Raw genomic sequence first — 10,451 nt, forward strand, 5'->3', positions numbered from 1 at the left:
CACACGGCTTTATCAATCTGATGAAAATAATGTGTCTGCATATTTCTGGCTTTGTGCGTACACACAGTTTAGTTTTATGCATCTGACCCCTGGTGTTTAACACAGAGGAGCAGAACAGCTGGAAGATAAGGAGGGTGTGTATGTGTGTTGGTGGTCAGTTAAAGGAGTTGGTATGTGTTATACACAAGTGAGGATTAAACTGCACAGGACTACTTGCTATATATCAGTGTAGTAGTAGCAGCAGCAGGAGCACTTGCTGTAGTAACTAGTATTAATAGTAATTTGTTGGCATATTGCAGTGGTTTAATAGAACAGCCAATTCACAAAGACAGAGAACTGAATCAGGGCTAGGTATCATTTGACATTTGACACTAGTACCAATACGATACCTGGGTTGATATTGCCAGATTGCTACTTTTTTATTCTTTTTCATTTCAATCTCTAACTTTGAGACAGCTCACACAGCAAGGTACAGAAAACATGTTGCACAACTCTTGTCCAGTCCACCATGCTTTATTCACCAAACCTTTTCAGCTATCTTGCTTTCATCAGGATGGTGCCTGAGGTTGTCTCTGGTTTCCATTTATACCATCTACTGATCACCAGACCAAAGGGGCCAGTATACTGTCAGATGGTGGAATAGCTTCAGAATCTCCTCCCCTCACACCTTTCCGATGTTGGATTAGAAGAGGCTGTGTTCGACCATTTATGTAACTTTCCGAAATCAATGATCCAACATTCATATCCACTTCATGATTGGTCAGCTGTGTGGAGGTGAGAGAGGAGCCAGGGTCTGATCTTCTCCCTGAAGCTCTCATTTATCATTTGTTACAACTATCAACTATCACATGACAGCTGACTTTTCACTCGGCCTTCAAGTGTAACCATTGGCAATTTATTATTAACACTTTTCATTCCTAACGTTGTCGGACAACACATTGTAGAAACTACTTCTGACTGACCATAAACTGACCCCTAAGGCCACATTCAAAACCAACTTTATCTCTGCATGAAGTAACAGCAGAGATTTGAATGAAATCAGTCCAGTGATGAAATGGGGGTGCCGATGCGGCGGCTCCAGCACAAAAGTTGAACCTTGTTCAGTGTGACATCATCCAGCAAGGTGCTGCAGTAGCCAATCAAATACATGCAAGCGTACATTCCTGGTGAATTACTTTGTAACATGAACCATGTATTTCAACTGTTTACCTCCTGATTGACTTCAGGAATGATAAAATAGTTGCCACGGTGATAACTTTCCAGAGCTGTAGAATCCTGTCTGTGAGAATGATAAACTGCAGTGTGGTGTTTTGGTGTCTGGTGATTTTCTATACTTCTTATTGTCAACAAATCTCATGTACAGAGGCAATCAACAATCAATTGAACTACTAACAAGTAGTGTGTGTGTGTGTATCCAAAGTCAGACAAAAAAAAAGAAAAAACAAATTAATATATGTGCTTAGGAAATCATTATATCACCAATCCTTCTTGACAGGAAAACACTTCTTAACTTAAATGTCTCTTATTTATCTAGTCTTTTTTAAGTGTCCATGGTTCATCTAAGCCATTGCCTCTATACAGCCCCTGCAGGGCTGGGGCTGCATGTTCCATCATTATCAGTTCTATGAAGTCCTTTAGCCAGTGATTCAAACAAAAACTATTTGATTTCCTTACTTTCCAATTAATAAGAATGATCCTTTTCACAGAAAGGAAAGCCAAAATTATCAGGCGTTTTGTTACTGCAGATTTCAATCCATCCACTTTAACTCCCAGCAAACACACTTCTAGTAGATCTAACATATTAGGATTCATTTTGTTCAGCTTCTGTGGAGTTATATATATTTGGTATAAAATCTTCATCTGTTTAAGTTTATATCTAACATATTTAAATAAGTAATTTGAATGTTGCATTATAGTCCCATTGTTCCCACTGCAGATCATGTTCCCATTGTGATTTAACTTCATCCATGCCACTACAGGAGGAGAGAGATATAAGTCTGTAAAGTTTAGATATTGTGCCTCTATTTGTGTATTTATTTTATATTTATTTCTTTATTTATCTGTATCTTTATCTGAAGCCAGTATGGTACCTTGAGATATGAGTTTCTGCATTATAGATTTCAGCTATGGATACTGCAGAAAACACGAATCATTAAGGTCGAAATTAGCTTTAAGCTTGTTGAATCTCATTATTCTCTCCTGCTATACAATTTGGCCCAGATTCCTAACATTATAGCTTTTCCACTCCTTATTAATAAGAGTCTTCCCTCCAGTTGTATCTCTTTTCAAACAAAGGAAATTTAGTTAAAGGATAGATGTGTTGAAGTGAACTGTCTCTGACTTGGAATCAGTCAATATTTTCTATATGAACAGTGGGTCAAATGACCATGTAATGTGAGAGGAGTTGCTTTTAATCATGCCCACCCACAGAGAATTATCACCAACTATGCAGTTCTTTTCTGCTATGGAGGAGCTCATAGAGAAGCTGTGTGTGACATTTACTGTTTTGGTTTAGTCTCATTTATTTCCAGCAGCAGCTGTTTTCAGAGAAAAAGCTCTGATAAACCCACTGTACACTACCTGCCCAGCAACAAAGAGCAGACACACTAGCTGGTGAACATAGAGGAGCATTTAGCAGCAGAGTGAATGTTGGACTTTGGCATTCATCAGGTGGACACAAACACAACTCTAAATGAATGCTAATGTTGCAACTGTTTCCTAACACATTAGCCATAACAACTTTATAAAGTTATAATATGGCAATATTGTGTTTACAGCTTGTCTCTGCTGCACCTGATTAGCCAATAAATCAATTAATGCAAGTTTAAATCAAGAATTATCTGATCAAAAAGTAAAAGCAAAGATCAGATATCTAATGCCAGCTTTTGATACTTGACAATTATTATAGACATAGTTGGTCAGTAACTAAAAAATGATTAAGGATCAAAACCCAACGCTACTGAAATTACAGACATTCGCTGCATTTTTACACAAGAATGTTTAAACAGATAGCAGGCACAACATGCACTTAGGTCTATTTCTGAAGTTTTGTTCTTAATAACATTGCTGAGATCTGTGGCGACATAGTAAAGGAAGTCCAACGGGTCAGGAAACAAGAGCAGTCAGACAATCAGACAGGTTGACTTTTATCACTCACACTGTGTGTGTGTGTGTGTGTGTGTGTGTGTGTGTGTGTGTGTGTGTGTGTGTGTGTGTGTGTGTGTGTGTGTGTGTGCGCAACACGGTATCACACCAAAGTGTGTAATACACCTGCCCGTCCACCCTGTGAGTGTCACATTTTGCCTCGTTTAGGCATGAAAAGTACACGCCTGTACGTTAGGAGTGTTTTCTAATCTGGCACCTCTATTGGCAGTAATCAACAGGACAACATAGATTGTCTGTGCTTTCGAAAACCGTCACAAATCACTGTTAAAAAATAATTATGTTTTATGGTGTGACAACACTATGGTTGAGGTCTGGTTAGATTTAGGTACAAAAACCACTTGGTTAGGATTAGGGAAAGATCATGATTTGGGTTAAAACAGGCCGGTAGCTCCGTACACGCGTGTGTACGTTATGAATCGTAACCCCAGCTGTCACTATTTCACAGTGTGTTTTCAGTTCATAAAATTTAATTGATCACCACAAAAAGTCAGCGCTTGGTTGTGCTAAAAGAACCTCTTAGGAGTTGGATGTTCAGTTTTTCTGGTAAGTACATTTTGTTTTAAGCCTTTTTTTCACTAGCCAAAATTAGCATTAGCATTTTCACATTTAACCATAGACTGTAAATGCACTATGCTAACCAAACTAGCACATAGCGTTAGGGTCAGCTCCACCCTCTCATCCAAATATGGTCACTTCTGGTTCCAAAAATTCAAGATGGTGACGGTCAAAGTGCAAATTTGAGGCTTCAAAACGGGAGTCCACAAACCAGTAGGTGCTGTCTCAGTAGCTACATACATTATTTTTTTACAGTCTGTGGTTTAAAATGATCACTTGAAACATACCATGGGTTAAAATTACTATGTCCTTAAAGTTAGTACCTGTATCGTAATGGCAACAGTACAAGTGGTTGGAAACAGGAAAAAAGAGGTCTCCTGCAGCTAAGTCCACTTTTTGTCATCTATCTATCTAGCCATCCACCCAACCAACCACCTCTGTCACCTTATATAGACGTCATCTGAACTGCATCACTTCTGCGGGTGATAATTTCTACGGCCACTAGACGGGGTTTTTGGCATTAAGTATACATGCATGTACTTTTCACGCCTTGGTGAGGCAAAAGGTGACACTGACACGGTGGAGCGGCGGGTGCTTTGGTGTGATACTGGGTCGGTGTGTTTGTGTGTTGCTGCTAAACCAGGACTGACATACAGTCCAACAAGGCTGTGCGGGTGACTTTGTGTGTGCGTGTTGCTCGACCAGCCACACATGTCCTGGGGTGTCCACTGTGAGTCTGGGCAGTGACCCTCCCTGCTGGCCATTAATGGCATATATTAGATCATATGCCATCCATTAGCTAATATAAGAGGAATGGCCAGGGTGCGTACAGACATTGCACATCCATGCAGGAGATGTGACCCCCAGGGATCCCTGACAGTTGAATTAATCATTGAGGCAGAAGAGGGGGAGACTCCACTGCAGCACACCACACATCAGGCTCTGTCACACACTTTTTTCAATGCTGGTAATTTCAGGACCAAATTTTTCAACCAAAAATTGGTGATGGCGATGTTGTGACATTAAAAGTAAAATGGTGACACCTAGCACATATGTGCAATGTCGCTGGTTCAAATCTGGTTTGTGGTACAGTACTCTGCCATTTACGTAGTGTATATTCACTAAGAAGATTTCCTGAATTCCTTTTATTTTCAACTACTCTAATTAACAAATTTTATGAGCAGATTAGTGACCTAAATGTCCGAGTTGCAGGATATAGTACTGACGAACCATGATACATAGAATTACAGTCCTTTGACAAGAGTAATATATGATTGATTGATGGTATTACGATGATAATAGTTTTACTGTCTTGTTTTACCCGATCAGTCTTAGTATGTGGTAGGGACTACACATAATATCGGACTTTAACAGAAGACCCATCTGTGCAGCTAACGTCGCTACTCTGGGACGAGCTCAATAGTTTTTATGCCCGTTTCAACATTGATAACACCAACTTCCCAGAGGGGGGGAACCCCCACCGCCACCGACACAACCAACGCTCTGGTCATCATTGAGGCCGATATGCGCTAGTTGTTCAAGTGCGTCAAGATCCACAAAGTGGCCGCTGGATCCTGGACTTCCTGACAGGTTGATACCAGGTGATGAGGATGGGCTCCAGCACCTCTGCCCCTCTGCCCCTCAACACAGGAGCACCCCAAGGCTGTGTTCTGAGCCCTCTTCTCTACTCCCTGTGACACACACACACACACAAGTGTAGCTGTGCATACACAAACACACACAAACATGCAAACAACTACATACACACACGCACGTTTATTAAAGCAGGACCTACACACACACAGTATTTTACACACACTATAATTTATTTATAATATTTATATTTTAATTGCATTGTATTTGTTTAGTACTATTTTTACTGCTATTTTTATTATTTTATTGCTATTGTTGCTGCAATGTCAAGGAGCCAAAACCCAAGAATTTTACTCTCTTGTACTTGTATGATGGGATGAAACAATAGAGGAATCTTGAATCTCTTGGATGAATGGTTCTGGTAGTGAGTGATGTGTTTTCTTGTCTCTACGTGTTCTTCCTCCTCTGTAGTGTCACTCAGGGTTTGAGAGCTTAGACCACTGTAGGAGACAAAAGGCTCCTAGCTTGCCCTCTCATCCCTGATACCCATGTCTCAGGTGACATCATCCATTTCAGAAGGTGCTACATCATGAAGCACAAAGCTGCTGTCGAGTGTCGGCCCTGTGAAAAATGCCACACTGTTCATCCAAACACTTGGAAGAAGTCAGATGGGGCGGCAGCAGCTATATCTCTCTTTAGTTTATTTCTTTAGACACACCTCTTTTTTAACCTCCTTCATTTTAGTTGAGTCATACCTATAAGTCTAAAATATAAAAATATATAATGTATTTGTTTCCAATTGATTTTTACACTAACTTTTACAAGCACAAATATTAATCCATAAAATGTAGATGGATAGCGTGAACCCAAGACCCCACATGGACAAATATTAGAGGCACTCAGCACCATGTGATACATTTTTGCAACATGGATCCCAATAAGGCAAAAGTTCTATCGATTCTACTGTGTATTGAATTGGGAGATAACCAGGAGAGTGGAATCATTTGTGTAAGCTTATAACTCAGGATATTTCATAGTCCCAGATACTGGAGCATATGGACTGACAAATGAATGCATGGATTCAGAAGTGCCCAGTGTTTCAAATGTCACTCAGAAAAAGTGGCATTAAAACACATCCCAGCAGTGATTAGGTTGGACTAAATGTCCTGTGTCTGCATGCTGTTTGTTTGTGCACCACCTGCAAAAAAGGGAGGCAGAGGCTGGATGGTGACCGTATCCCAGGTTTGCATCCCAAGTCCTGTGTGTTTAGGTTTCGGCAACAAAAGCACATTGGTTAAGATTAGTGAAAAATAGTGATGTGGATTAAATGTTAAAGGTGCACTATGTAAGATTTACATGTTATGCTTCTAGTCACTGCTGCCTTTTTTTCTGTATTGAACCAAGACCATGATCTTTCACCAGCCTTAAACAAGTGCTGCCAGTGTCTAAACACAACTATAAAAAGTAAATATTGCTCTAGGTTTACTCGCAGATATTTACTACAAGATCAAATTATTTGGTGGGAAAAAATGTAGACAAGGTTCACAGACAAGGTACATTGTCTGTGAACATTTTACTCATATGTTCACTCAACATTTTGGCAACTTTCCAATTATGTTAATTAACAACATTTTCTCATTATGTTGAGAGAAAATGTAATTCAGCCAGCATTACATTTCTAGCAAAACGTATATGCTGTTGCATTTTAGTTGTATATGTACGTGATTTCTAGGAGACAGAGTTGGCCCGGAACACGTCCACAGATGATAATGTTAGTGGAGTATAAATCCACTGAAAACAGTTAAAGAATAGTCTGATATTTTGGGAAATAGCCATAGTAGAATATATATATATATATATATATATATATATATATATATATATATATATAGAATGAGAAGAGAAGATGATCAGAAGATCAATCTTTTGCCTGTATATTCAGAGCTGGAGTCAGGATGTTGTTATCCTAGCTTAATATAAAAACTGGCAGCAGGGGTAAACAGTTAGCCTGGCTCTGTCCAAAGTTCAAAAATAGACCTACCAACCTCTAAAGCTCAATGATTAACATGTTGCATCTCATTCGTTTCTTCCACACAGAAATGTAAAAATAGCAATTTGTGGGAGTTATGTGCCAGAACAATTTCTTGAACCTGGCGAACAACAGCCAGGTGCAGCGACTGTTTGCAGCTTGTTGGAGTTTTGTTGTCACAGTGGTCAGGTTTGGTACCATTATGCCTGTACAGAGGCCAAAACCTGTGCTCACTAACTGTACCTGGCAACCTGCACTATAGCCGGGCACACTGCACTGGGTGGATGGATATGTTGTTGTTCGTCAAGAAACAGCTCTATTATGTAGTAACTCCCACCACATCCTGAATTGAGCTCCATACTTAAACACAGACATAAGATCAAAATCATTCTCCTCTTGTCACTCTTGAAAAAAGAGCAAATAAGTATACAATGTTTTTTAACCAAAGGGACTCCTTAGAGTCCCCCATCCTTACTTTGGTCATCACTTGGTTAACCCACAACTCTCAAAGTGAACCTTCAGTGGGAATTTTCCTTCGTACCCAGTCAGAGTGTTGCTCCAGCTAGCCTAAATAAACACAGAGTAACCACTGCAGGCACCTGTCACACATGGAAATCCACCCTCCTGTGACTCACTCCCCATCACACAATGACTAACCTGTGATTTACCCCCAGCACTTAACAAGACCGTCACCGTAACATGAGGAGATGTGAAGAATCAGCCGCTGTTTTCTTTGGCCAAGTTCACTGGAGCTGAATGGAGCGGGAAGCTTCCCCTTTCAGTGGATGTGAGCCTTGCTTCCTTCAGCTCTGGGGCCTGGAGTCAGGTCCTGCTGCAGCAGTGGCAGGGCCAAGGGATTGGATATCAGAAGCACCTTGCTGCCTGGACAGATTATTGTGTTTAAAATGTTGGTACATGGAGCAATCTCTCTTTTCTCTGACCTGAAGTGCTTCATTTTGGCTGCAAAGGGTTTTCCAAGTGTCAGCATCCTGCTGTAGACATATTTATACCAATGGGGCCATCTGGTGTCCAAAAAGTGAAGTACACCCATTGATCAGAGGAGTGGAGGCATAATACAGCATGGTACTTTGAATGGGATAGCCATGGAAGTGTAATGCTTATAGCCTATTTACATGTAGAAAACTCATGTCCGAAAGTACTTGATTCCTCCACACCTTGATTTTTTATCAGTTTGTAAAGAGTTTGTTAAACATTATAAGATACTAAAACCCTTCAGTAAACGTCATTTCAACAATAATAAAAGACATATCTGAGCAATAATTGGGTAATTAGTCAAAATGCGTCATATAGCATCCATTGTATTAGAGGTGGGTGGGTGTAGGGGTAAATGACCCCAGTAGACAGGCAACAAAGTTGAACACTTGCAGGGTCAAAATGTGTTTAGTTTTGGCCATTAGTTCTATCAGTTATAATTGCTGAGATCTGGAGACACACATCAACATCAATACAACAACCGAGTTGCCAGGCAAGGGTGTACGTCCCTGCACTTTCTGTACTACCAAGAATACACTCACTCGTATCCCCTAAAATATCGCTAGAGAAATGAACTGCTTCTGTGCAACCCCCCAAGGTAGAAATTTCCAAGCCTCCCGCCCATACCAAACCCTTTTAGTTCTTACCCCTCACCTGTCAGTCATTCCTGGGTCCCTGGTGCTCAGGGGACCACAGGCCTGTCAGACCTCCAGCAGCCCCTCAAAGAAATATCCTCCCCCCGTCACAACCCACCCGTCCCTCCCCTACCTCACCCCCATCTCTCTCGGACCCGCCAAACAAAAATAAAGTCACATTGAAGAGAGAGTAGCTGGGGCTCCTGCTTTGCAGATCAGTCAGTGGATACCTGATTGTCACTCACAGGGTCGGGTCCTTAATCCTATTGTTTCTCCGACAGGATTACTCTCTGTGGTCCTTCTCTCCCTGTGGCTGCGCGTGGGAGAAAGGCCAGATTAAGGGGATTAGCGTGTATCCTCCTGACTTGTCAAACTGGGATGTAAGGAACCATTGACTTTCTTGGGGACGCTGAATGAGGAGAGGCAGAGAGGTGCCTAAAGAAGAGGTAATGAAAGGCAGTGAACAAGCAAAAATTCCTGAAAAGACAATGTGATTTGTTTGCTTTTGTTCCTTCGAACTGGGCTGAAAGGTTCAAAGGGCCGGCCCTGAGGAGAGGAGAACACCAAGAGAGAGAGATGCAAGGACAGAAGGTGGAGGGAACTTAACTTGATGTTTTGGCTGACCAATTTCACATTGCTAGTGAGAACATCATGACAGTCAACTACTGTCTCAGCCAGAGTTACTCGGATGTATGGGACTATTAAACCCAGTTTATCCTTGACACAAGGGGTTAGTGGCAGTCTTGCTATAGGCACCTACAATGTAGGTTTTCACTCATAGTTCAGCTTTGGATTTCACCCCTTAGTAGCAACACCGTATCACTAGATGGTTGTATTGTACATGATCAAGTTGTATCATGCTTTAATTCACATTCTTTCATTCACTTTTTATACAGCCATGATGGGAAGGTTTTCTGTCCCATGTCCAGGAGCTCTGAACATTTTTTAGGAGGTGCACATCATCTGGGGTGTAGCTTACCTTGCAAGGCAGCTGGATTTGTGAGATCACTACATCACAAGATCACGCAAGAATCTATCTGATTGGTCAGAACCACCATTGGTTCCGACGAGTCAGCCTCCTATGAGGATTCTCATGTGACCTTGCAAATCCAGCTGCCTCGCAAGGTAAGACGGTGATAGACGGTGATAGACAGATGGTTCATCCAATTACCTGCCGAGTATTTTTTGAAAGTGCCTGCTGTTTTCCAAACAGTTTCCAAGGAAGACTTCTCAGATGATTCTGTGTGTCGCATCGGGTTAGGGTGTAGCCCCTCAACACAGAACTGTGGCCCTATTTACACCTGGCATTAACATGTATCTCCACATGCATGCATTTGTGATCGGATCTCACTTCCCCAGTTTATATGCAAATAAACATGTACATCATTTCCATTTGCAAAGACCAAATTCGTTGTTTTTAACCAGTGGGAGGACCGGGGGTCTGTGTACCCTCAATCCAAAGCTGTGTTCAACTTGTTTGA

This window comes from Thunnus maccoyii, chromosome 14 (genome assembly GCF_910596095.1).
Source record: "Thunnus maccoyii chromosome 14, fThuMac1.1, whole genome shotgun sequence".
Taxonomy (NCBI): Eukaryota; Metazoa; Chordata; class Actinopteri; order Scombriformes; family Scombridae; genus Thunnus; species Thunnus maccoyii.